We start from the raw sequence: 26,801 nt of genomic DNA on the forward strand, positions 1-26,801 counted from the left end.
AGCCCAGGCAAGAAAGTCTGTGTGACCTCTTATTTCCAATAAACTATTCAGAAAAAGCCAAACGTGGTGCTGTGGCCCAAATAGTAGAGTGCTCGCCTTCAGCACAGAGAGGCTCAGGGACAGAGCCTAGGTCCTAAGTTCAAGCCCCAGAACTGGAAAAACAAAAATAAAAAAAAAAAAAAAAAAAAAGAGGTCTATCTGGGTTGCAGCTGCATAGGAAAGATTAAGGATTGGAAGGGTCGCAGCTGGCACGGGTGTCCTATCCGTTTAATGCTAGCTTCTGAGGATCACAGTTCGAATCCAGTCTAGGCAGGACAGTCTGTGAGACTCTACACTCCCATAAACTACCAAAAAAGCCGGAAGTGGTTCTATGGCTCAAATAACAGAACGCTAGCCTTGATTACAAAAGCTCAGGCACAGTGTCCAGGCCCTGAGTTCAAGCTTTCAGGACCAGCGAAAGAAAAGAAAAAGAAACAGCAAAAAAAAAAAAAAAGAAGACAAGAAGGAAGAAAGGAAGGAAGGAAGGAAGAAAGAAAGATTAAAAAGAAAAAGAAAAACGGGAGAAACAAGCATAGTTGGACTTGGCTGCATAGATTGGGAGTGGGACTGGCGACAGGATGCGCTGAGTTAGGCAAGATCTGCTAGGGAGCAGGGCACAGAGAAAGGAGGTGAAGGTGTTTTGTTGACTGACCACAGAAAGTCCGAGCAGCTGTAAAGCAGCGCGCCAGGGGGAAGGCCCGGGAGCGGGGGGGGGGGGGGGGGGGGGGGGGGGGGGAGGGGTAAGGGGCGAAAAAAAAAAGGTGGGGGGGAGCGTGGCGCATGCGCCCAAAACACTGCGACGTTACGAAAAAGGCTGCGGCTTTTTTCTGGCTTCAGCGCCGCGGCTGGAGTTCTGGCATGTTTCCTGGATGTGGATCCCTGCCTTTACTGCCTGCTGCCGCTACCCAAGACAACTGGCTCTGTGCAGCGGGGTCTCTCTCCACAGTCTCGGCATTTCTGCAACAGTGGATTCAGCCAGGAGGTAAAGGAACGACGAAAGACTAGAACTTAAATGGAGGGAGGCGGAGGGAATTTAGTAATGGGAAATCCTTAATTTGAGCACTATCTCCCGTTTGATGAGGCGGGGGGGGGGGGGGGGGGCGGGGGAGGGAGAAATGGGAGGCCAGCACGAACCTCAGATCTCCAGAAAGATGGCATGGATGCAGCGTTTTTCTCTAAGCAGGGTTCAGGTACCTAGGCATCGGTATTCTCCCTGTCTTAGAATATTGGGGTTCCTTATTTGTACCATCTAAACCTGAAGGCTGAGCTTTAGGCTTATCTAGAATTTTATAGGGGCTTCTTTTCTTTTGGTCACGTTGGCGGGTCTTAATACATTTGGTCAATTCTAGGGTACTCTATCTATTCCGTGCCTTGGTGTTGGGAGTGGATTCCATCCAGATTTAGGGTTAAGTTCTATCACCTGCAACCCCTCTTCCATATTCCATCTCCCCTAGTTAACCACACGGGGAAGGCTAGGAATGACTCTTGGACAATTCGGACACAACTGTGGCAAAAGCGTCTCAATATCAGGACATGTGTTTTATGTCCATATGTAACTTGTGTGAATATGAAACGGAGGTCGTGGCACGAATGAAGAGGGTGCACACGGTGCGCAGCGTTTGAGAGACTATGAAAAAGCACCCTCTTGGATGGTGGCGCTCCAATATTTTTTGAGACTGCCTGACGTGAGGGGCGGGCCGTCAGTGGCGCGAGAGCGGAGCACGCACGCACACGCATAGGCGGGTTGAAAGAGAAAAACACGCAGGCGCATTGAAAACGTTACGTTGGTGGCAAAGCGCGTGCGCGTGGGAGGTGCGCGCGGCGGAGGGGCATGCAGCTGTTGTTGCGCCTGCGTATTTGAGCCTGCTTATGCTGGTTCAGTGATGCTAGGAGCAGCGCGTGCGCACATTTCAGACCGAATGACGGAATTGGGGGTGACGCGCAGCGTTTTGGTAATATAATTAAGTTTGCAAAATGGCGAGGGGCTCGGTAAATGGCCTTCCGCCATTTTGTACTAAAGCGGCTAACAAAGTAGCAGATCTACCTTTCTAGTTGGTGAAAGAATTCCCCCTTAGTTGGAATTTTCCTACGCTGTGGCCAAATCGGGGGGGGGGGGGGGGGGAGATCTCGACATTTTAGTCGCCTAGTAGCTTCCAAAGTGGGGGTTTCAGAATACGGAGGCGGGGGGGGGGCAAGGGGGGGGAAGGAGAAGGATTGGGATTGGGGGGAGGGGGGGAGGCTGGGAAGGGTAAACAAAGGAGGAGGCTGCAATGCTTGGTAAGAAATGTACGCATTATCCTGCCCATGTAATTGTAACCCCTCTGTACAGTATGTTCACAAATAAAATAAAATTAAAAAACAAAATACGGAGGCGAAACCACGGCAAAACATTATGGCAGTTGTCAGCGTGTAACGCATACTGTAGTCACACGTAGAGACAGGCTACATTTAGGCAATGCACATTTGAAAGCCACTAAATCTGGGTTGCCACTTTTGGCTCTAAAACACACTTTTTCTTACCTGAATGTCGCAGACGGCCACACACAGTGATTGCAGCGAGAGCGTCTAGTGTTTTCCCGAAAACCTTGATTTTTCTCCTAGAGAACATAAGAGTGAAGATTTAGCTGTATTCGCAAGTGTTTGTTATACACTGCTTAACTCAAGATCTGAGTAAATGGCGATCGAAAAATACCATGGTAATAATACAAATGTGACCTGGGCTTTCGTTTGGTGTAAAAAAATTGTTTCTCTCTCTGTAGATACTTACTGCAGTTTCATCTACTAGAGCTTACTTTTTTTCTCTTTTTCTTTTTCAGGCTGCTGTGTTGTGTGAGAATTTATTGATGGCTAAAACAAATAAGTCAACACTTAGGTATAGATAACGGGTAGAAAGGGCACATGATTGAAAAGTAAGGAGACAAGTCTTTTTCAACAATCCCATCAACGATATTTTTCTGGTTCTTTTTCATCTTTGGGCCTGTTTAACTGTAATTATACTTTCATGTCTGTAGCACTAGTGCTGAACACTGGTTCCTGGTCCACGTGGTGTTTGTATGTGCCTAAACTTGTTTAGTATTCTCCACAACTTAGGAAAAAGCAATATTCAGTTTTTTGCAAATGAGAAGTTTCAGGAACACAGATTAAGTAACTCATGCAAGGATTCTGTGGCCAGTTGCATGATTGAAACTGGGCCCAGAATCCTGTGCTCTTAAATATACCCTTATCCCCTGAAATGAGGGGGCACATTTAGGGGAACCTTTCCTTGTGATTCCAATGTTTGTTTTAAAACATGCAATTCACTTAAGGCCTTAAAGGAAACTTGTTTACTGCTTTTTTTTTTTTTTTGGTCGGTTGTGGGGCCTGAACTCTAGGCGCTGGGCACTGCCCTTCATCTCTTTAGCACGAGGCTACCGCTCTACCACCTGAGCCACAGTGCCACTTCTGGCTTTTTCTGCTTATGTGGTGCTGAGGAATCGAACCCAGGGCCTTATGTATGCAAGGCAAGCACTCTATGAGTGAGCCACCTTCCCAGCCCTTTTACTGCTTTTAAGACTGCTTTGTACTGGGAAAACAACTGTTAGCAAATTTAAATTAGCAAAATGTGGATTGGGAGACAGCTGGGATGGGTGGCTGTCCTACACCAGTCTTTCTGTTTTTTTTGTTTTTTTTTTACAGAGGACCTAAAATGCCATTGGGCCCAGGCTGTACACTCCCTCCTTTTGGCCTCCTTTTTTTGGGGGGGGGGGGGGGGGTCCGGTCATGTGGCCTGAACTCTGGGCCTGGGTGCTGTCCCTCAGCTCTTCAGCTCAAGGCTAGCGCTCTACCCCTTGAGCCACAGCACCACTTCCGGCTTTTTCCTTTTTGCTTATGTGGTGCTGAGGAATCGAACCCAGGGCCTCAGGCATGCAAGGCAAGCGCTCTACCACTGAGCCACCTTCCCAGCCTCTTTGCCTGATTTTTTTTTTTTTTTTTTGTCGGTCGTGGGGCTTGAACTCTGGGCCTGGGCGCTGTCCCTCAGCTCTTCAGCTCAAGGCGAGCGCTCTACCTCTTGAGCTACAGTGCCACTTCCGGTTTTCTGGTGTTTTATTGGAGATAGGAGTCTCACGGGTCTCTCCTGCCCGGGCTGGCTTTGAACCTCGATCCTCAGATCTCAGCCTCCTGAGTAGCTAGGATTACAGGCGTGAGCCACCAGCGCCCGGCTTTGCCTGATTTTTTTACCTGATCTAAGACACCAGTTTTTGCTGCAGCAGAGATTTAAAAAAACAATTATTAATATTTTGGTTGTGTGTGATTCAAATGTGTTATAGTAAAGGAAAGATTATTGCCTTTTCTTGTAATAAAAGACTGAAAGATGAAAATATTTCTTTTATTTGGTTAGTATAGACACTACTATATCAAAAGTTGTTTTCTTTATTGAAATTAATTACATAAATTTAATAGTATTATGGCATAGTCATACTTACAAACACATTTTAGCCTTCACTTTTTTTTTTTTTTTGTCAGTTTTGGGGCTTGAACTCAGGGCCTTGGCGCTGTCCCTGAGCTCTTGCTCTATCACTTTGAGCCACAGCACCATTTCTGGTTTTCTGGTGGGTTTTTTTGGAGATATGAGTCTCATGAACTTTCCTGCCCCCAGTTGGCTTTGAAACTTCATCTTCAGATCACAGCCTCCTGAGTCGCTAGGATTATAGGCATGAGCCACCAGCAGCCCACTAAGAATGATTTTTTTTTTTTTTGGGTGGGGGGGGGTCCGGTTGTGGGGCCTGAACTCTGGGCCTGGGTGCTGTCCCTCAGCTCTTCAGCTCAAGGCTAGCGCTCTACCACTTGAGCCACAGCGCTACTTCCGGCTTTTTTCTTTTTTGCTTATGTGGTGCTGATGAATCGAACCCAGAGCTCAGGCATATGCAAGGCAAGCACTCTACACTGAGCCACCCTTCCCAGCCCCAAGAATGATTTTTAATACTCCATATATTCACAAATTTCTTTCCTAAAAGGTTATATCAAGTATTATAAATTTCTTGAAAAATACACTCATGAATATAGCATTTTCAGTTCTTAGTGAGATTTATTAGATTAGAGGAACAGGATGATTTTGGTTTTTTATTTTAGAATTTTTTTTTAGCACCAGTTCCTTGTACAGGAGGGATTTCAATGTGATGCTTTTATGTACACATATAATGTATCCAAATCAAACTTCTCTTGTTTTCATGTGATGGTAGTTCATATCTTAATTTAGATTGTTATTTATTAGAAATTGTGTTTTGTAAAGAAAGACAGATTTCTGTAACCTGCTACATAAATACCTACTTCAGGTTATTTTTTGCCATTAAAAATTTTTTTTTGGTCGGTTTGTGGGGCTTGAACTCTGGGCCTGGGCGCTGTCCCACAGCTCTTCAGCTCAAGGCGAGCGCTCTACCACTTTAGCTACAGTGCCACTTCTGGTTTTCTGGTGGTTCATTGGAGATAGGAGTCTCACAGTCTTTCCTGCCCGGGCTGGCTTTGAACTGCGATCCTCAGATCTCAGCCTCCTGAGTAGCTAGGATTACATGGCGTGAGCCACCAGCACCTGCTTTGCCATTAAAATTTTTTTGCCAGTAGAGATTTGAAATCATATTATGGTTAAAGCTATCTTGTTAATTTTCCTCCATTCTTTGAAGAGTTTCCCCAGTCAAAAAATTACACTAATACTCATTGTAGCTTTATGGATAACAATCCAATGTGTGTGAGGGGAATCCTTAATTTTATCACCTAGGAGATAACTAATGTTAATAAGCTTAACTACTTTTCATTCTCTGTATTTTTTCTTTTTGTTGGTTGTGGGGCTTTGAACTCTGGGCCTGGATATGTTCCCCTCAGCCCTTCAGCTCTACCACTTGAGCAACAGTGCCACTTCGGGCTTTCTAGTGGTTTATGGATGTGAGTCTCACACTTTCTTGCCTTAGGCTAGCTTTGAAACACGATCCTTGCATCTCAGCCTCCTTAGTAGCTAGGATTACAGGCTGTGAGCCACCAGCACCCGGGCTCATTTTTTCCTTGTGGTTAGTATGTGTATAGTCATTGCTGCCCTTTATGTTTAACATTGTAATGTGCATAGTTCTATAATTGTCATTTAATGTGCTCAAGATACTGTTTTTTTGTTTTGTTTTTTGCCAGTCCTGGAGCTTGAACTCAGGGCCTGGGAACTGTCCCTGAGCCTCCCTGTGTTCAAGGCTTGCACTCTGTACAAGGTTAGCACTCTACCAAGAGCCACGATGCTACTTCCGGCCTTTTCTGCTTATATGGTACTGAGGAATCGAACCAATGGTTTCATGCATGCTAGACAAGCACTCTATCACTAAGCCACATCCCTGGGGCTCACGATACTGTGATAAGGATGTATTTTATAATTTTGGGGGTGGGGGTGGGGAAGTATTGGCATTTGAATTCAGGGCCTCAAGATTAACTAGTCAGACAATCTACAAATTGAATCAACTCTCTAACACTTTTTATTGTGGTTATTTTTCCCAATAGTTCATTTTTTTGCCTGGGCTGGCCTGGATGAGCATCCTCCTTTTTTTTTTTTTTTTTTTGGGTCCAGTCGTGGGCCTGAACTCTGGGCCTGGGCGCTGTCCCTCAGCTCTTGGCTAGCGCTCTACCACTTGAGCCACAGCGCCATTCCGGTTTTCGAGTAGTTATTGGAGATAAGAGTCTCATGGACTTTCCTGCCTAGCCTGGCTTTGAACCGCCATCCTCAGATCTCAGGCGGCTGAGTAGCTAGGATTACAGGTGTGAGCCAACGCTGCTGGACTACCCCCCCCCCTTTTTTTTTTGAAGTAATTTATTGTAGATAAGTCACATGGGCTTTCCTGCCTGAGCTGGCTTTGAACCATTATCCTCAACTCAGTCTCCTGAATAGCTAGGATCACTGGCATAAGCCAGTAACATCTGCCTAGGAAATATTCTAAAAAAATAATACTGGTTAGTTGCAGTTAATGAGAGAGGAGAGAAGACAGAAGAGGTGGGGGGTGGGGATTTGGAGAGGAGAAATAGCCTTGCAGTTAACCCTGACACTTTCACTCATTCATAATGCTTCATTATTTAAATCTGATAGGGAATATCTATTAACATATTCGTATATGGTATATGTACCCTTAGTTTTTTTTTTTTTTTCCTTTGGTCGGTCATGGGGCTTGAACTCTGCTTGGGCGCTGTCCTTGTGCTCTTCCGCTCAAGGAGAGTGCTGTACTGCTTGCGCCACAGCGCCACTTCCGGTTTTCTAGTGGTTTATTGGAGATAAGAATCTCACTGACTTTTCTGCCCGGGCTGGCTTTGAACCTCGATCCTCAGATCTCAGCCTCCTGAGTAGCTAGGATTACAGGTGTGAGCCACCTTCACTTGGCTTATGGTATATATACTTTTAAGAGTTCTTTTGGAAGTCTGGCACCCGTGGCTCATACCGGTAAGCCTACCTACTCAGGTGGCTGAGATCTGAGGTTCCTAGTTCAAAGTTAGCCCCCAGTCCAGGCAGGAAAGTCGGTGACACTCATATCCAATAAACCACCAGAAAATCGGAAGTGATGCTGTGGCTTTAGTGGTAGAGTGTTTGCCTTGAGCTGAAGAACTCAGGGACCCAGGCCCAGAATTCAAGTTCCACAACTGACAAAAACAAAAAAACGAATTCTTTTGGAACTGTAAAGGTTTGGTTGTATGTGTTTGTGTCTTGTTTTGTTTTTTTCTTGGTCCTGGGGCTTGCCCAGGTACTGTCCCTGAGCTCTTTTTGCTCAAAGTTATGGCTCAGTCACTTTGAGCTACATGATTCCACTTCTGTTTTTCTGGTGTTTAATTGGAGATGAGTCTCACGGACTTTCCTGCCAGGGCTGGCTTTGAACCGCGATCCTCAGATGTCAGCCTCCTGAGTAGCTAGGATTACAGGCATGAGCCACTGGTACCAGCTAAGAAACTGAAAGTAGGGGCTGGGAAGGTGGTCAGTGGTAGAGAGCTATCCTTGAGCTGAAGAGCTGAGGGACCCAGCTCTGAAGAGCATCCAGGCACAGAGTTCAGGCCCCACGACCGGACCCCGCCCCCCCCCCCAAAAAAAAGAAACTAAAAGTTTTAAAGCCTCTCCGTAATACGGAGTCCTGGGGTGCAGCCACGAACACGTGCAAGTAGCGGACGTGGCTGCCATGTGGTTGGTCCGGAAATGCTAGGTTTCCCTAACATCCGTGTAAACCTATGTGCATGCCATTACCTCACATTTCCCCGCCCCCCCCCCCCCCCCCCCCCCCGCCCGCGCCAAAAGTCGGAATGAAAGTTCCGGGCTGTACTTCCAGTAGGGGGGGGGGCGGGACAGCAGCCGCGGGGGCCCTTGGGAAATGTAGTCCTGCTGGAGGCCTAGTCAATTCCCCGCTGGCTGGCCTCCAACCCGCCAACGCTTTCAGGCACGCTGCTCCCAACCCCCAACCGGAGCCTGTGTGGCAGCAGTGTTGTGATTCAGTTGTCTGTGAGGGAGTTGGGGGAGGCAGTCCCGAGCAGCTGCTGTCCGCTGTCCAGTGAGGCGCTGTTGGTCTCTCAGATAACTGTACAGTGGCCAGTCTCCTGTCTTCCAAGTTTGAAAAAGCCAGCGAAAATGTGTTATTTCTCATTTAATATGTAGGTGAAGTAGATATTCTCAAAGATACTGTGTGTGTGTGTTTAGGGGAGGTGTTTTCTGTTTTTCTGAAACCACACATTTTCTGATTCGGGCAATCTGTTTATGTTTATTAAATGCTCCTAATTTACTATTCAGACTATGCATTATGTTTTAGCTATCTCATATTTGTTAATATTTTATTTTTTTTAGCGAAAGTGTAGTTTTGGATTTGGAGCTATCAAGTCAGCTGAATCGCCTTTAGCTGTTTAATTACAACTGGATCAATATCCTTACCTGTAAACTTCTATTTTTCTGGCTATGGATACTAAACCTTTGACTTCCCACTCACCTCTTCTCCCAAGCCCTTCATTGAATATTCTTCTCCCTCACTCCATTCCCTACCTCCCAACCCCTCTTCTAGCCCTCTAATCTCTGTTCTCCCTCCTCTTTCCTAGTTTCTCTCTTATTCTTTCCCCTTTCCTCACTATACCTACCATCTCTTCTGCCCTCCTGCCCTCCCTTTAAAAAATAAAAGAAAAACTCCAAGTCAGATGCAAGAACGCTTAAGTATAAAAAATAACCATGTTCTGAGGATATAGCTCAGTGGCAGGAAAGGGACTAGGTTATATCAGTAGCAACATTTCCCCCCCCCCCCCCCCCCCCCCAGTCCAGGGGCTTGAACTCAGGACCTGCCTGGGTGCTGTGCTATCCTGAGTTTCTTTTATACAGGGCTAGCACTCTACCACTTGAGTCACAGCTCTACTTCCATTTTTTTTTTTTTGTAGTTTAGTGGAGCTAAGAATCTCACAACTGGGACTGGGAAGAAAGAATCTCACAACTTTCCTGCCCAGGCTGACTTCAAATCATGATCCTCAAATCTCAGCCTCTTGCATAGTTCAGATTACAACATGTATTTATTTATTTATTTATTTATTGGTAGGTGGGTCGGTTGTAGGGCTTGAACTCTGGGCCTGGGCGCTGTCCCTCAGCTGTTCAGCTCAAAGGTGTTCCTGCCCTGGCTGGCTTTGAACTGCAATCCTCAGATCTCAGCCTACTGAGTAGGATTACAAGCATGATCTACTGGCGTCCGACTAGGATTACAACATTTAAAAAACAAAAACAAGTGGAGCTGTGGCTCAAAGTGATATAGAGTGCTAGCCTGGAACAAAGAGCTCAGGGGCAGTGCCCTGGCCCTGACTTCAAACCATATGACCGACAAAAAATAAAAATAAATGAATACACAAAAACAGCCAAGCCGGGCGCCAGTGGCTCATGTCTGTAATCCTACCTACTCAGGAGGCTGAGATCTGAGGATTGAGATTCAAAGCCAGCCATGGCAAGTTGCTAAGAGTCTTATCTTCAATAAACAACTCAGAAAATGGGAAGTGGTGCTGTGGCTTGAGCTGAAGAGCTGAGGGACAGCGCCCAGGCCCAGAGTTCAAGCCCCATGACTGACCAGTAAACAAAAAGACAAAACAACAACAACCAAAAAAAGAAAAAGCCGAAAGTGGTGATGTGGCTCAACTTGTAGAGTGCTAGCACTCAACAAAAGAAACTCAAGGGCAGTGCACAGGCCAGACCCTGAGTTCAAGCCCCAGGATTTGGGGGGGGGGGGTGGGTGGGTGGGGGAGGAGCCAGAAGTGGAACTGTGACTCCATTGTAGAGTACTAGCCTTGAGAGGTGGTGCTCAAGGACAGTGCCAAGGTCTTGAGTACAAGCCCCAGGAGAGGCATCAATTCTTTTTGTCACTTGTGAGGCTTGAACTCTGGGCCTGGGTGCTGTTCCTCACCTCTTCAGCTCAAGGCTAACATTCTACCACTTGAGCCACAGCACCACTTCCAGTTTTCAGGTGGTTAATTGGAGATAAGAGTCTCTGGGACTGCCCGGGCCGGCTTTGAACCGCAATCCTCAGATCTCAGCCTCCTGTGTAGCTAGAATTATAGCCACCAGCGCCTGGCAAAAATAATTTTCTTCCCCAAAAAATTTCAACAGAAAATTTGGAAGAGGCATGTTGTAAAACGTTATGTTTTCCACTTTATTTTATTTTTATTTTTCGTCTTTTTGTTGGTTGTGGGGTTTGAACTCAGGGACTGGGTGCTGTCCCTGAGCTTTACTGCTCAAGTCAAACACTCTACCACTTTGCACCACAGTGCCACTGTGCCACTTCTGCTTTTCTGGGGGTAAACTGGAGATAAGTGTGGGAGTGGGTGGGGAGGGGGCTGAGAAGGTGGCTCAGTGGTAGAGTGCTTGTGTTGCATGCATGAGGCCCTGGGTTCGAGTCTCACACCACATAAACAGAAAAAGCTGGAACTGGCGCTGTGGCTCAATTGATAGAGCACTAGCTTTGAGCTGAAGAGCTGAAGAGCTGAGGGAGAGCCCCCAGGCCCAGAGTTCAAGCCCCACGGCCGACCAAATGAAAAAAAGAGTGTCAGGGACTTTCTTGTCCCCACTGGCTTCAAACCGTGATCCTTAGATCTCAACCTCCTGAGGAGCTATGATTACTGGCGTGAGCCACCAGCACCTGGCTTCCCCCCTGTTTGTTTGTTTGTTTCTTTCTCTCTCTCTCTCTCTACCTCCCTTCCTTCCTCCCTCCCTCCCTCCCTCCCTCCCTTCCTTTCTTCCTTCCTTCCTTCCTTCCTTTCTTCCTTCCTTCTTTTGTGGGACTCCAACTCATTCAGCACCTGACCCTTTTGCTCATTGGTTACTGCTTTACCAACTGAGCCATACTTCCAATCCCTTAGCTCATCTTTCTCATCTTTGTTGGATAGATTCTAAAAATCTTTCCATCCTCATCTGTTTAAATCTTGTATGTATCAGATTGATTCATCATCATGGTGCTACAAAATGGTTTCTTTTGATTCTTTTTTTTTTGGTCTGGTTGTGGGGCCTGAACTCTGGGCCTGGGCACTGTCCCTCAGCTCTTCAGTTCAAGGCTAGCGCTCTACCACTTGAGCCACAGCGCCACTTCTGGCTTTTTTTGCTTATGTGGTGCTGAGGAATCGAACCCAGGGCCTCAAGCATGCAAGGCAAGTGCTCTACCACTGAGCCACAATTGATTCATCATCATGGTGCTACAAAATGGTTTCTTTTGAACCTTGCCTGTATCTTCCAAGTTGAGGTTGAATATCATCCTAGTAAGTTTGTATAAGCATATCTAACCTGGAATGAACAGGAAACGAGAATCTCAGAGAGAGGAGCCATTTTGGTTTTGAAAGAAAATGGCTGCAAATAATAGTTATTTACCAGAAATAGGTGGACGAAGGACAGATGGAGATACCAACTTACCAGCTCATTGTCTTAAACTGCTTGGAATATTCAAGTCTGTGGTATGGGGAGCAAATGGTTTTCTGAGCAACTTCTACTTGGATTTTTGAGATGATAAAGGAAAAACCACAAAGTCATAATGCCAATAAGGTGATATGCTTTAGTATAACTTTGGAATTCTGCTACATGGATCTTTAATTTGGACAATTGTCATATTAGTCTTTTGGTGGTTTGTTTTTGTTAATAACAGTCATGTTTTCAACTAGGCACCACTGGAATGTTCATCATGAACCTCTTTGTGTCTCCCTCCTGTGATTTAAGCTCAAGGTAGGGATCAGGTCAAGTACAACTTTATAATTCTCTTAATAATAAAGTTTTCTTTCTTTTTTTTTTTATTGTGAAAATACCATACAGAGGGGTTACAATTACATGGGCAAGGTAATGAGTACATTTCTTATCAAGCATTGTTACCTCCTCCATTGTTGTAATAAAGTTTTCTATTGATTTCTGGAGATATATTACCAAATATGTGTTTATGGATATGTAAAAACACTTAGAAGCTAGGCACAGGTGACTCATGCCAGTAATCCTTGCTATTCAGGAGCCTGAGATCTGAGGATCATAGTTCAAAACCAGCCAAGACAAGAAAGTCCATGAGACTGTTACTCTTAGTTAACCACAAAAAAGCCAAACGTGGAACTGGGGCTCAAGTGCCAACCTTGAGTGAAACACTTGAGACAAAGACAGGTCCTGAGTTCAAGCCCTAGTACCAGCATCTCCTCCCAACCCCAAATAAACAAACAGAAAAACATTGAAAGCATTCCTGAACCAAGACAGGGTAAATGGGAATATGAAGGGATTGAAGTTGAACTAATTTAGTTTTGGCAAGCTGGTTGAGGTGGGGGAAGGGATTGGTGGAAAAAGATTATTTTTGAAGAATGTACGACTACATTCCCCCACACCCCACTCCCTCCTTATGCAGGCATTTCACAGATTAGAGTTTGTCCTTACTTATTGCCCAATTAGGTCTTTCCCACCTATGTCCCTCAGGGATTAAGTAATTACAATTGCTTGTGGCAGAAACCGCTTGCAGGGGTGCATATTTTGGTGTAATAGTAGTAAGTAGCAGCTTTAGTTGCTCAAGGAATGGACTTAATGACATTTGAAGGAAAATGAAAGGAATGAAATTGATTAGCTCAAGTTAACTGAGATAGCTGGAAAGAAAAATATGTTGTTTTTTTTTGGGTCCGGTCATGGGCCTGAACTCTGGGCTTGGGCGCTGTCCCTCAGCTCTTCAGCTCAAGGCTAGCGCTCTACCACTTGAGCCATAGCGCCACTTCTGGCTTTTTTCTTTTTGCTTATGTGGTGCTGAGGAATTGGACCCAGGGCCTCAGGCATGCAAGGCAAGCACTCTACCACTGAGCCACCTTCCCAGCCCCATATGGTATGTTTTTGCTCATGGTCAGAATCTAGGTTTTGTGTGTGTGTGTGTGTGTGTGTGTGTGTGTGTGTGTGTGTGTGTCTTGTATATCTATATAGATATACTTAAATATTTACATATACCTATAATATACACATGTATGACTTGGGAAGAAGGGGAAAGGACAGGGTGAGTGAGGGATGGGTATGTATTTTTTGTATTCGTCATGGGTCTTGAGATCAGTGGCTGGGTGCTTTCTCCGAGCTTTTTTACTCAAGGCTTGTGTTCTACCACATTGAGCCACAGTGCCACTTCTGGTTTTCTGGTGGTTAATTGGAGATAAAAGTCTCATGGACTTTCCTGTTCAGGCTGGCTTTGAACTGCAATCCTCAGATCTCAGCCTCTTTTTTTTTGTTTTTGTTTTTTGTTTTATCAGTCATGGGGCTTGAACTCTGGGCTTTGGTGCTATCCCTCAGCTCTTCAGCTCAAGGCAAGTGCTATACCGCTTGAGCCACAGTGCCACTTCTGGTTTTGTAGTGGTTTATTGGAGATAAGAGTCTCTCGGACTTTCCTGTCTGGGCTGGCTTTGAACCGTGATCCTCAGATCTCAGCCTCTTGAGTAGCTAGGATTACAGTGGTGAGCTACTAATGCTCGGCTGGTTATTTCTTTTTACTTAGGGCAAGTAATAATTTCTGGTGAGAACTGAAGCCCAGAGTTTTGTTCTTTTCCCTATCAATGTGAGCCATCAGAGAGTGGTAAGTTTGTTAATTAGGTTTTGTTTACTTTCAGAGGGTTGTTTAAGTCAGGAATATGCAATGGAGGTTCTTAGACTGGTGGACATAAAAAGCTCACTAAGGAGGGGCTGGGAAGGTGGCTCAGTGGTAGAGCGCTTGCCTTGCATGCCTGAGGCCCTGGGTTCGATTCCTCAGCACTACATAAGCAAAAAGGAAAAAAAAAGCTAGAAGTGGTGCTGTGGCTCAAGTGGTAGAGCGCTAGCCTTGAGCTGAAGAGCTGAGGGACAGCGCCCAGGCCGAGTTCAGGCCCCACAAACGGAAATAGAAAAAAAAGCTCACTAAGGATTGAGTAGATCTTTTTCCCTGAAGTACTTGGGTTTAACTCAGTGTTTTGTGTTTTCTCAGAATATACTCTATAGTTCCAACCATGATTCCAATCCTTACCCGCTGTTAAGAGAAAGGGATATTGAAGTCGAAGTCGGCCAGGATTATAGGTGAGATCCATTGGTACCTGGCTAGAAACAATTCTTGCTCCCATTTTAAATGAGGTTAACTTGGGTTTGGTATGGTAGGAAGGCTCAAAGGAGTTTAGAAAAGTCATCTGCCTGGCACTTTGGCTCACGCCTGTTAAAAAATCAGCTCATATGGTAGTTGCACTTAGTCACTTGTGCTTCCACTCAAGATAACCTTGTGTGTGTGTGTGTGTGTGTGTGTGTGTGTGTGTGTGTCTGTATGTATGTGTGTGTGTGTGTGTGTGTTGGTACTAGGATGGAATCCAGGGCCTTGTACATACTTGGTAAATGCCCTACTGCTGGGTGACACCCTCTACCTCCCGTTATTATTTTATTTATTTATTTATTGGGGCTTGAACTTTGGGCCTGGGCGCTGTCCCTAAGCTCTTTAGCTCAAGGCAAACGCTCTACCACTTGAGCCACAGTGCCACTTCCCATTTTCAGGTGGTTAATTGGAGATAAGAGTCTCACAGACTTTCCTGCTGGGACTGGCTTTGAACTGCCATCCTCAGATCTCAGCCTCCTGAGTAGCTAGGGTTATAGGCATGAGCCAGTGGGCTCCTGGCCTCACGTTTTTATTATCTTTAAGAAGTTTTACAAAGCCCTCTACCTCGTTCCCCCTCCTCAGCCCCCCCCCTTTTTTGAGAAAGAATCTTTTTTTTTTTTTTTTAGGCCCAAGATTAGGATTTGAACTTGGTATCTAATGCTTTTGCTCTTTGGCTGGCACTCTACCGACTGAGCCAAGAGAGAATTTTATTATGCAGCTCAGGCTGGCCTTGAACTGGCTTCTGACAAAGGCCATGAGTGGCAAGGCCTCCAGTTCTTATTCAGATTTTTGTTCATAACCAGTGTTCTACCACTTGAGGTACTCCTTCACTTTCAGCCATTTATCCAGCCTCAAATTTCACATTAGCATCATCATTATGTTCTTTTTGTTGTTGGTGGTGGTGGTCATGAGGCTTGAACTGTGGTCCTGGGCACTGTCCTGGAGCTTTTTTGTTCAAGGCTAGTGTGCTACCTCTTTGAACCACTTCTGGTTTTTCTGGTGGTTAATTAGAAATAAGAGTCTCGGGCTGGGAAGGTGGCTCAGTGGTAGAGTGCTTGCCTTGCATGCCTGAGGCCCTGGGATTGATTCCTCAGCACCACATAAGCAAAAAGAAAAGCCGGGCGCTGGTGGCTCACGCCTGTAATCCTAGCTACTCAGGAGGCTGAGATCTGAGGATCGCGGTTCAAAGCCAGCCCGGGCAGGAGAGACCATGAGACTCCTATCTCCAATAAACCACCGCAAAACTGGAAGTGGCGCTGTAGCTCAAGTGGTAGAGTGCTCGCCTTGAGCTGAAGAGCTGAGGGACAGCGCCCAGGCCCAGAGTTCAAGCCCCACGACCGACCGAAAAAAAAAAGAAAAAAGAAAAAAGCCAGAAGTGGCGCTGTGCCTCAAGTGGTAGAATGCTAGCCTTGAGCTTAAGAGCTGAAGGACAGCGCTCAGGCCTAGAGTTCAGTCCCCACGACCGGACTCCCCCCCCCCCCCCGCCCCCCCCCCAAAAAAAAGAAGAAATAAGAGTCTCATGGCTTTCCTGTCCCAGATGGCTTTGAACCACAATCCTCAGATCTCAGCCTCCTGAATAGTTAGAACAGGCATGAACCACAAGTACTGGGCCTCCATTCTCAGATCTCAACCTCCTGAGTTGCTGAAATTATAGAGATGAGCCACCAGCATCTGGCTTATCCTTAGGATCTTTAGGACCTAACCTCCTTTTCCCATTCTCCCATTTTTGTAAAAGTGAGAGATGTGGAAAGCACCCAAAATTATAGCTACTTAGGAGTAGCAAATGGATTTGAATCTAAGGTAATACTTTTTGTCTTCTACCCAGTGCCTCATCTATATTCTATCCAAGTCCAAGGAGACTATGTAAGACCAGAATTAATTTTTTTTTGTCAGTCATGGGGCTTAAACTCAGGGCCTAGGCACTGTCCTTAAGCTACTTCACTCCAGCCTAGTACTCTTTACCATTTTGAGCCACAGAGCCACTTCTGGTTTTTTTTTGGGTCCAGTCATGGGGCCTGAACTCTGGGCCTGGGCGCTGTCCCTCAGCTCTTCAGCTCAAGGCTAGCACTCTACCACTTGAGCCACAACACCACTTCTGGCTTTTTTCTTTTTGCTTATGTGGTGCTGAGGAATCGAACCCAGGGCCTCATGCATGCAAGGCAAGCGCCCTACCACGGAGCCACCTTCCCAGCCCCCCACTTCCGGTTTTTGAGGCAAGAGTCTCCCAGGGACTTTTCTGCCTGGGCTGGCTTCGAACCCTGATCCTCAGCCTCCTGAGTAGCCAGGATTGCAGGTGTGAGCTACTGGCTCCCAGCTCAGAATGATTTTTTAATGCTAATTTATTTTTTTACAATAGCTTTTGAGTACTTCTCTGATAATGGAAGTTTCCATGCTGTAACATTTTATTATGCATAAAATCACCTAGGGTGTTTGTAGAACATGTGGATTCCTGCCTAGCAAAAAGTCTTTTTATTGATTTAAGTTTTTAAGATCTTCTTGCTCTTTTCACTAAGGCTTCTGACTCAGAAAGTTCACCAGTGCTCCAGGATGATTCACTGTTGCCATGGATGTCCTTGTAAAGCAGCTCGGAAACCTTGGTAAGTTGTTCATACTTTTTTTTTTTGTCAGTCATGGGTCTTGAACTCTGGGTCTGGGTGCTGTCCCTGAGCTCTTCAGCTCAAGGCTAGTGCTCTACCACTTGAGTCACAGTGCCACCCCTGGTTTTCTGGAGATAAGAGTCTCAAGGACTTTCCTGCCGGGGCTGGCTTTGAGCCGAAATCCTCAGATCTCAGCCTCCTGAGTAGCTAGGGTTACAGGCGTGAGCCACCGGTGTCCAGCTTTGTTAATACTTTCAACACGGTTCCCCAGTAGCCTGGTAGAGAGGAAAAGGGAAAATGATTGCCATGTGGCACTAGTCTTCTTTCAGCAGATAGTTATTAAGCACCTACTTAGTGCTGGAGCCCTTTCTATACACTTACAAAGTCCTGCTATTATGGAACTTGCATGCTTCTGAAGTTGGGCAAAGAAATAAATAACTAGTAAATGTACAATGTATCATGTTAGTAGATTTTCTTTTACCATGTGAACATGGTAAAACGATGTGAAACTTTATATTAAAAATGATTACGTTAGGGCTGGGAATTTGGCTTAGTGGTAGAATGTTTGCCTAGTATGCATGAAGCCCTGGGTTTGATTCCTCAGTACCACATAAATAAAAAAGCCGGAAGTGGTGTGGTAGACCATTAGTCTTGAGCACAGAGAGGCTCAGGCACAGTGCCCAGACCTCCGAGTTCAAGACCAAGGACTGGCAAAACAAAACAAAACAAAAAAACAGAAAATGTTGATATTAAACTAAGCAACATCTTACGTTTTTTCTTTCTTCCCAGTCACTTACTTTTTCCAGTCCTCGGGTCTGAACTCTGGGCCTGGGCGTTGTTCCTCAGCTCTTTAGCTCAAGGCTAGCACTCTACCACTTGAGCCACAGCACCACTTCTGGCTTTTTTCTGCTTATGTGGTACTGAGGAATCGAATCCAGGGCATCTTGCATGCAAGGCAAGCGCTCTACCACTGAGCCACCCCTCCCTCTGCCCCGCTCTACTCATTCTTGTAATACCCACCAATGTTTCAATACTAAGTGTGGAAAAGGTCATAGATGATGTCCTCAGTAGTCTGGATTATGGAAATTGTCAAGTTTTTTGTTGTTGATCGTGGAGCTTGAACTTGGGGCCTACGTGTTGTATTGTCCCTGAGCTCTTTTGCTCAAAGCTAGCACTTACCATTTTGATCCACAGCGCCACTTCGGTTTCTGGTGGTTAATTAGAAATAAGAGTCTCACGGGACTATCCTGCCAGGGTTGGCATTGAACTGCAATCCTCAGAACTCAGCCTCCTGAGTAGTTAGGATTACAGGTGTAAGCCACCAGTTCCTGGTGGAAGATAGCAGTTTTTGTTCAGTTGTTTCTGTTTGTTTCTGCATATGTAGTGCTGTGTATCAAACTTTCAGCCTTGTGGATAGTGGATGAGCACTCTACCATTCAGCCTTATCTCTGGCTCTGTGAAGACACCAAATCTGTCAGATCTTTGTGAGAGAGTACACAGCAGAAGAGGAGGGGAATCTTCCCAGTGATTAAGGTAACACAGTGAATAAGGTAAGTAGGGGAGGAACGGCTGGCTCTCCCCTTGCTCCTGTCAGGCAGGCTCTTAGAAATGCCATTTCCAGAACACAAGTGACAGGGCAGTAGTTTAAGAGCCTACAACCTACTCTATCATAGATCCTCTTCAGAAATAAGTTGGGAGGTGAGCCAGTCTGTGAATACCACTGCTGAGAATCAGAAGTGGAGCTGGGTGCCAGTGGCTCATGCCTGTAATCCTATCTACTCAGGAGGCTAAGATCTGAGGAACATGGTTCAGAGCCAGCTTAGACAGGAAAGGGGATGAAACTCTTATCACCAATTAACCACCAGAAATCCAGAAGTGATACTGTAGCTCAAAGTGGTAGAGCACTAGCCTTGAGCAGGAGATCTCAGGGACAGTACACAGGCCCCGAGTTCAAGCCCCATGACCAACCAAAAAGAAAATCAGAAGTGAAGTGGGGAAGGGGAGGGGTGGAAGGGTGACTCAAGTAAAGTAGGTAGCATATGCTTCTGTTTTGGTTTGGTTTTGATGCTGTGAATTGAACTCAAAGCTTCATATTAAGTGTGTGCTCTACCATTCAGCTACATTACCAGCCCCTAAATTCCTATTTTTGTGAGTTTTTTTTTTTGGTCCGGTCGTGGGGCCTGAACTCTGGGCCTGGGCGCCGTCCCTCAGCTCTTCAGCTCAAGGCTAGTGCTCTACCACTTGAACCACAGCACCACTTCCGGCTTTTTTCTTATGTGGTGCTGAGGAATCAAATTCAGGGCCTCTGGCATGCAAAGCAAGCGCTCTACCACTGAGCCACCTTCCCAGCCTCTTTTGTGAGGTTTTATTAGAACACAGTCTTCCTTATTGTCTTTTTACTACAGTGTAGTTAAGTAGTTGATACAGACTAGGGCCTAAAAATATTACCAACTGGCTCTTTATAGAAAGTTTGCCAACTTCTAGCATAGGTTAAATGTAATGTGTCCGCCGATTCTCCCATTTTGTTACTGTGGAACTTTCCTTTATAGCTGAATCTAGAAAAAATAAATGGAATCAGTTTGCTTCTGAATTTCTTTTTTCCTAACATTAAATTCACCAAGACAGTATATTCACCAAGTGGGCTATGCATACAGAAGGAACTATATTTTATATGTTTCATTGTAGTTAACTCATTTATTCTCTATGATTCTTCCATTTCTTTCTTTCTTTCGTTTTTTTTTTTTTTTTGGTCAGTCGTGGGGCTTGAACTCTGGGCTTAGGAGCTGTCCCTCAGCTTTTCAGCTCAAGGCTAGTTAGTGCTCTACCACTTGAGCCACAGTGCCACTTCTGGTTTTCTGGTGGTTTATTGGAGATAAGAGTCTCATAGACTTTGCTGCCCGGGCTGGCTTTGATTCTTAGATCTCAGCCTCCTGAGTAGCTAGTTTTATAGGCATGAGCCACTGGCCCCCGGCTAGATTCCCCTATTTCTTTGTTCTTTTCCGAATGACTTCGAAAACTTTATTCATTCATAAGTATCCAGAAAATTGTAACTTATGTTTTCTTTTTAAAAATTTCCCTTCATTTCATATTTAGTAGCTTATGTTAATTGTACCTTTATTTTATTTTATTTTATTTTTGCTAGTCCTAGGGCTTGAATTCAGCCTGGCATTGTCCCTGAGCTTCTTTTGCTTAGGGCTAGCACTATACCACTTAAGCCACAGTGCCCCTTCTGGCTTTTTCTGTTATGTAGTACTGAGGAATCGAACCCAGGGCTTCATGCATGCTAGGCAAGCACTCTACCACTATGCCACATTCCCAGCCTGTACCCTGATTTTAATGTACTTCACTCCTCTGTCATTTCTTTTCTCTTTTTTTCTTTTTCTTTTTTTTTTTGTCAGTCACGGGGCTTGAACTCTGGTCCTTCGCACTGTCCCTGAGCCTTCAGTTCAAGGCGAGTGCTCTACCACTTGAGCCACAGCACCACTTCTGGTTTTCTTGTGGTTAATTGGAGATAAGAGTCTCACAGACTTTCCTGCCCAGCTTCTTCTGTCATTTCTATAGAAGTTTTAACCTTTCTGGGAAAAAGCTACGTTAGAATGTTCTTTTTCTTCCTTTCTTTCTTTCTTTCTTTCTTTCTTTTTTTTTTTTTTTTTTTGTGGGTCATGGGGCTTGAACTCTGGGCCTGTGTGCTGTCCCTCAGCTCTTCAGTTCAAGGTAAGTGCTCTACCATTTGAGTCACAAGCACCACTTCCGGTGGCTCAGTGGTAGAGCGCTTGCCTTGCATGCCTGAGGCCCTGGGTTCGATTCCTCAGCACCACATAAGCAAAAAGAAAAAAAAAGCCAGAAGTGGCGTTTTGGCTCAAGTGGTAGAGCGCTAGCCTTGAGCTGAAGAGCTGAGAGACAGCGCCCAGGCCCAGAGTTCAGACCCCATGACTGGACCCCCCCCCCAAAAAAAAAAAAAAAAAAAGTATCACTGACTTTCCTTCCCTGGCTGGCTTTGAATCGTGAATCTCAGATATCAGCCTCCTTAGTAGTTAGGATTATAGGCATGAGCCACTGGCTCCTGGCACTATTTTTCCATTTTCTATTTTCTTTTGTTCTCAGGGCAATATGAGATGCTTAGCTTATTTATTTGATGCTTTTTATTGAGCATCTACTATGAGTTCTCACACTGTGTGCTCTCTCTCACTAAATCTTTACCAAAAACCAGAGTTTCCATCTTATTATATTTTTTATTTTATTTATTTATTTAATTATTTTTTGGTCAGTTGTGGGGACTGAAAGCTGGGCCTGGGCGCTGTCCCTCAGCTCTTCAGCTGAAGGCTAGCACTCTCCTACTTGAGCATCAGCCCCACTTCTGGCTTTTTCTGCTTATGTGGTGCTGAGGAATTGAACCCAGGGCCTCATGCATGCAAGACAAGCGCTCTACCACTGAGCGACCTTCCCAGCCCCTTTTATTTTTTAAATTTATTTTTTTCTGCCGGTCATGAGGCCTGAATTCTGGGCCTGGGCGCTGTCCCTCAGCTCTTCAGCTCAAGGCTAGCGCTCTACCATTTGAGCCACAGCACCACATCCGGCTTTTTCTGCTTATGTGGTGCTGAGGAATCGAACCCAGGGCCTCGTGCATGCAAGGCAAGCACTCTACCACTTAGCCACCTTCCCAACCCCTCATCTTATTTTAAAAATGAGTCTTAGAATGCATAAATAGCTTTACCAGAGCAGTACATTTTACTGTTGTGGTTTGGATTTTTGTTTTGTTTTGTGGTGCTTCAGATCCTATCTAGGGCCTTGTATAAGCTAGATACTAGATTGTTGTTTCTATATTATCCAGGCTGGTCTCAAACTCTTGATCTCATTTGATCAACTTGCCTCATCCTCCCCTATGTTGCTACTACAGGGGCATACCCTGCTTCTTTTAGGTCTTAAATGTCTCCCAAAGCCCCATGTGGTAAAGGTTTGGTTCCCAATTGTAATGCTGTTGGGAGATGATAGAATCTTTTTGAGATAGGACTTTGTAGAGGAAGTTTAGAGATACTAATAAAATTGATCCTCAAGGGCTGGGAATGTGGCTTAGTGGTAGAGTGCTTGCCTAGTATGAAGCCCTGGGTTCAATTCCTCAGTACCACATAAACAGAAAAGGCCTGAAGTGGAGCTTTGGTTCAACTTGTAGAGTGTTAGCCTTGAGCAAAAGAAGCCTAGATACAGTGCCCAGGCCCTGAGTTCAAGCCCCAGGACGACAAAAGCAAAAGGAAACAAAAAAAAGCCAGCTACTAGTGGCTTATTCCTATAATCGTAACTACTCAGAGGACTGAGATCTGAGGATCACGGTTCAAATCCACCTCGGGTTAATCTCCAATTAACCACCAAAAATGAAAATGAAAAAGGAGGCGGAGGAGGAGGAAGAGGAAGGAGAAGGAGAAGAAGAAGAAGAGAAGGAGGAGCAGGAGGAAGAAGAAGAAGAAACTGTGGACTTGTAGCTCACCCCTGTAACCTAGCTACTCAGGAGGCTGAGATCTTACGATGATTGAGGTTCAAAAACCAGTCCCAGTAGCAAAGTCTACAAACTCTTATCTTTAATTAATTAACCCAAAAGTTGGAAGACAAAGTGTGACTCAATTGGTACAGAGCACTAGCCTCCAGCACAAAAGCTCAAGGACAGTGCTTAGGCCCTGAGTGAAAGTGTCAGACTGGAAAAAAAAAAATGCCCAAGATCCTCAGACCTCAACCTCCTGAGTAGCTAGGATTACAGCTGTGAGCTACCACCCACTGATTTTCTTTCTTTTTTTTTTTTTTTCAATTTTAGAAATTTTTCTTTTCTCCTTTTTTTTTTTGGGGGGGGGGGGGTTCAGTCGTGGAGCCTGAACTCTGGGCCTGGGCGCTGTCCCTCAGCTCTTCAGCTCAAGGCTAGCACTCTACCACTGGAGCCACAGCGCCACTTCCGGCTTTTTTCTTTTTGCTTATGTGGTGCTGAGGAATCGAACTCAGGGCCTCATGCATGCAAGGCAAGCGCTCTACCACTGAGCCACCTTCCCAGCCCCTCTTTTCTCCTTTTAACTTGCTTATAATGGTTATTTCATTCCACTATTGGAAAAGTGACTGATACAGGCAGCTCTGCTCTGCTCTTCCTTGTGGCTTAACATAGGTCAAAAGGGACAGACAGCTTGGGCTGAAACTTCTGAAACTGTGATACCTAAATCTTTTTTCCTTTTAACTTGTTTGTGCCAGTTATTTTGTTCCAACGCTAGATAAGTGACTAACACTATCACTTGGCTAACTAGTGGTAGAGTTGGTACTTAAAAGTATAATTCATGCTCCCATTTTCTTTCTTTCGTTTTTTTTTTTTTTTTTGTCAGTCATGGGGCTTGAACTCTGGGCCTGGGCACTGTCCCTGCGCTCTTCAGCTCAAGGCGAGTGCTCTACCGCTTGAGCCACAGCGGTACTTCCGGTTTTCTGGTGGTTTATTGGAGATAAGAGTTTCAAGGACTTTCCTGCTTGGGCTGGCTTTGAACCGTGATCCTCAGATCTCAGCCTCCTGAGTAGCTAGGATTATAGGTGTGAGCCACTGGCACCTGGCTAATGTTCCCATTTTCTTTTCTTTTTTTCCCCCCTCAAATCTCAGCCTCCTGGGTAGCTAGAATTACTGATGTGAGCCACCATCACCAGGACCTTTCTTATTTTTTATGGTGCTGGAGTTGAATCTAGAATCTCATTCCTGCTAAGCACATACCTTACCAACTGAGTTATGCTTCTATGTCTTCCTTTCCCTTTGCTTTTTCCTTTCCCTTTCCTCACACATGCTTATCCTCTTGTAGGATTCATTACCACTGAGCTACACCCCCAATCACCATTCTTTTTTTGTTTGTGGTACTGAGCATCAAACACAGGGTATCTTTTTGAACCTTGCTCCTGAGGATCTCAGCCTCCTGAGTACCTAGGATTAATAGGAGTGAGACACACAAGCTATGCTGTTTGGCCTTTTTTCTTTTCCTTTTTTTTTTTTTTTGTCAGTAGTAGGGCTTGAAGTCTGGGCCTGGGCACTGTCCCTTAGTTCTTCAGTTCCAGGCTAGTGCTCTACCACTTGAACCACAGTGCCACTTCCGGCTTCCTGGTGGTTTACTGGGGATAAGAATTTCAAGGACTTTGCTGCCCAGGCTGGTTTTGAACCATGATCCTCAGATCTCGGCCTCTTAAGTAGCTAGGATTAGAGGCAGGTGCCTGGCTCTGTTTGGCCCTTGTTGTTGCTGTTTTTACTAAATGTCATTTGTGGGGTTTGAACTCAGAATCTAGAACCTGTCTCTTAGCTTTTTTTTTCTTATTTATTTTTATTGTTATTATAAAGGTGATGTACAGAGGGGTTACAGTTATATGAATACATTTCTTTTTTTGCAATTTTTTATTGTGATTAAGTGATTACATAAATTTCACAGTATTGTGGGATAGTGATGCTTAGTTAAAGTCACAAACACATTCTAACTTTCATGGGGCAAATTGTCTTTATCGTGGTCTATAAAGTTTATGAGGTCTATGAGCTTTGACAAGTTATTTCTTCCACATCAGGTACATTTCTTTCCTTTTGCTTAGTGTCAGCTATTCCCTCTTTCCTGTTCATTCCGTCCTTCCCTCCCATCGCCGCCATTGAGTTGTTTAGTTCGTTTTGATCAATGTCCAGTGCAGCTGATGGGTCCCACTGTTGTATGTTTTCCCGTTTCCCTCTGTTTCTGTGTCCCCCTCCTAGTTTCCCTCCGATGTACACATATGTACCATATATGTGATCAGCAGCATGTGGTCATTTAGTAATGATTGGGCCATATGAGTGGAGGTCCTTTGTTTCTCAAGTCTTGTTTACTTTGTCATATCTCCTTACGTTTTGAGTTTAACATCCACTTATCAGGGAGACCATGTGCTGTTTGTCTCTTTGCTCTTGGCTTACCTCACTCAACATGATTTTTTCTAGTTCCATTCATTTCCCTGCAAATACCATTATTTTATCCTTTCTAATGGCTGCATAATATTCCATTGTGTATAGGTACCACAATTTTTGGATCAATTCATGGGGGGTGGGGGCATCTGGGTTGTTTCCATATCCTGGCTATTGTAAACAGTGCTGCAATGAACATGGAGGTGCACGTGTCCTTGTATATTGGTTCCTGTTGTTCAGGGTAGATGCCTAGAAGTGGTATGACTGGGTCATAAGGGAGGTCAATATTTAGCTTTCTGAGGACCCTCCAGATTGCTTTCCAAAGTGGTTGTATTAGTGTTCATTCCCATCAGCAGTGTAATAGGGTTTCTCTTTGTCTGCATCTCCTCCAGCATTTGTCATTGGCTGACTTTAGGATGTGGACATTCTGACTGGGGTAAGGTGGTATCTCAGGGTTGTCTTTATTTGCATTTCCTTTACAACCTTTGTTAGCTTTTTAAAAAACTGGTCCTGCAGCTTGAACTCAGGACCTGGACTCTGTCCCTAAGCTTCCCCACCTCCCCCCCATTCCTGGGGCTTGAACTCTAGAGACTGGGTGCTGTTCAGAGCTTTTTTGTGCTCAAGGCTTTCTCTCTACCTCTTTGAACCATAGCTCCACTTCCTATTTTCTGGAGATTAATTGGAGATAAGAGACTCACAGACTTTTCTGCTGCTGGCTTTGAACTGTGATCCTCTGACTCACCTCCTGAGTAGCTAGGATTACAGGCTTCTTTCCTGTTTTACATGGTCACACTGTTCATCTTTTTTGTCATAGGCTCATCTGTTTCTAATTCGTTTCCTCTTTAGATAAGTCCTCAAGCTGTTATTACATTTCTCAGTTAAAAGTAAAAGGTCCAGAAGTGGCACTGTGACTCCAGTGGTAGAATACTATTAGCCTTGAGCACAGAGAGCCTCAGGAACAGTGCCTAGGCTTTAAGTTCAATTCCCTGGACTGGCAAAAAAAATTTTTTTTTTAAGTTAAGATCTTAACTAGGCACCAAAGGCTCATGCCTATATTCCTAGCTGTTTAGGAGGTTGATATGAGGCTTGCAGTTGGAAGCCAGTGTAGGCAAAAAAAAAAAAAAAAACATGAATTTTTTTTATTTTTTAAGGTTGTGGGGCTTTAACTCTGGGCCTAGGTGCTATCCCTCAGCTCTTCAGCCCAAGGTTAGCACTCTACCACTTGAGCCACGGCGCTACTTCTGGTTTTCTGGTAGTTTATTGGAGATAAGAGTCTATGGAGGGCTGGGAATGTGGCTTAGTGGTAGAGTGCTTGCCTAGCATGCATGGGTTCGATTCCTCAGTACCACATAAACAGAAAAGCCGGAAGTGGTATTGTGGTTCTAGTGGTATGGCACTAACCTTGAGCAAAAGAAGCTCAGGGATAGTGCCCAGGCCCTGAGTTCAAGCCCCAGGACTGGCAAAAACAAAACAAAACAAGAGTCTCATGGGTTTTCTTTCTCTGTCTGGCTTTGAACCGTGATCTTCAGATCTTAGCCTCCTTATTAGCTAGGATTATAGGCATGAGCCACCTGTGCCTGCCCCCCCCAGGAGATTCTTTAATTAACTAAATTCAATTAACTAATTCAATTAATCAAAAAAGCTGTAAGTAAGACTGTGCCT

The 26,801-nt window shown here is 45.0% G+C and overlaps 1 long non-coding RNA gene across 3 annotated transcripts in view; it reads left to right on the forward strand.

The window, feature by feature from the left end:
- Positions 1-846: 846 nt before the first annotated feature.
- Positions 847-26,801, forward strand: part of LOC122096371 — a 69,159-nt gene continuing 43,204 nt past the window's right edge. Inside the window, exons 1-5 of one of the 3 annotated variants that reach the window (XR_006145291.1) lie at positions 847-1,021; positions 12,178-12,238; positions 14,472-14,560; positions 17,138-17,221; positions 18,606-18,754. This is a non-coding gene — a long non-coding RNA (uncharacterized LOC122096371). Of the gene's footprint in view, positions 1,022-12,177; positions 12,239-14,007; positions 14,088-14,471; positions 14,561-17,137; positions 17,222-18,605; positions 18,755-26,801 lie in introns of those variants that run through there. The other 2 variants (XR_006145292.1, XR_006145293.1) reach the window with 2 other exon arrangements.

Source organism: Dipodomys spectabilis, unplaced genomic scaffold (genome assembly GCF_019054845.1).
Source record: "Dipodomys spectabilis isolate Male_0828 unplaced genomic scaffold, ASM1905484v1 ptg000370l, whole genome shotgun sequence".
In the NCBI taxonomy this organism is placed as follows: Eukaryota; Metazoa; Chordata; class Mammalia; order Rodentia; family Heteromyidae; genus Dipodomys; species Dipodomys spectabilis.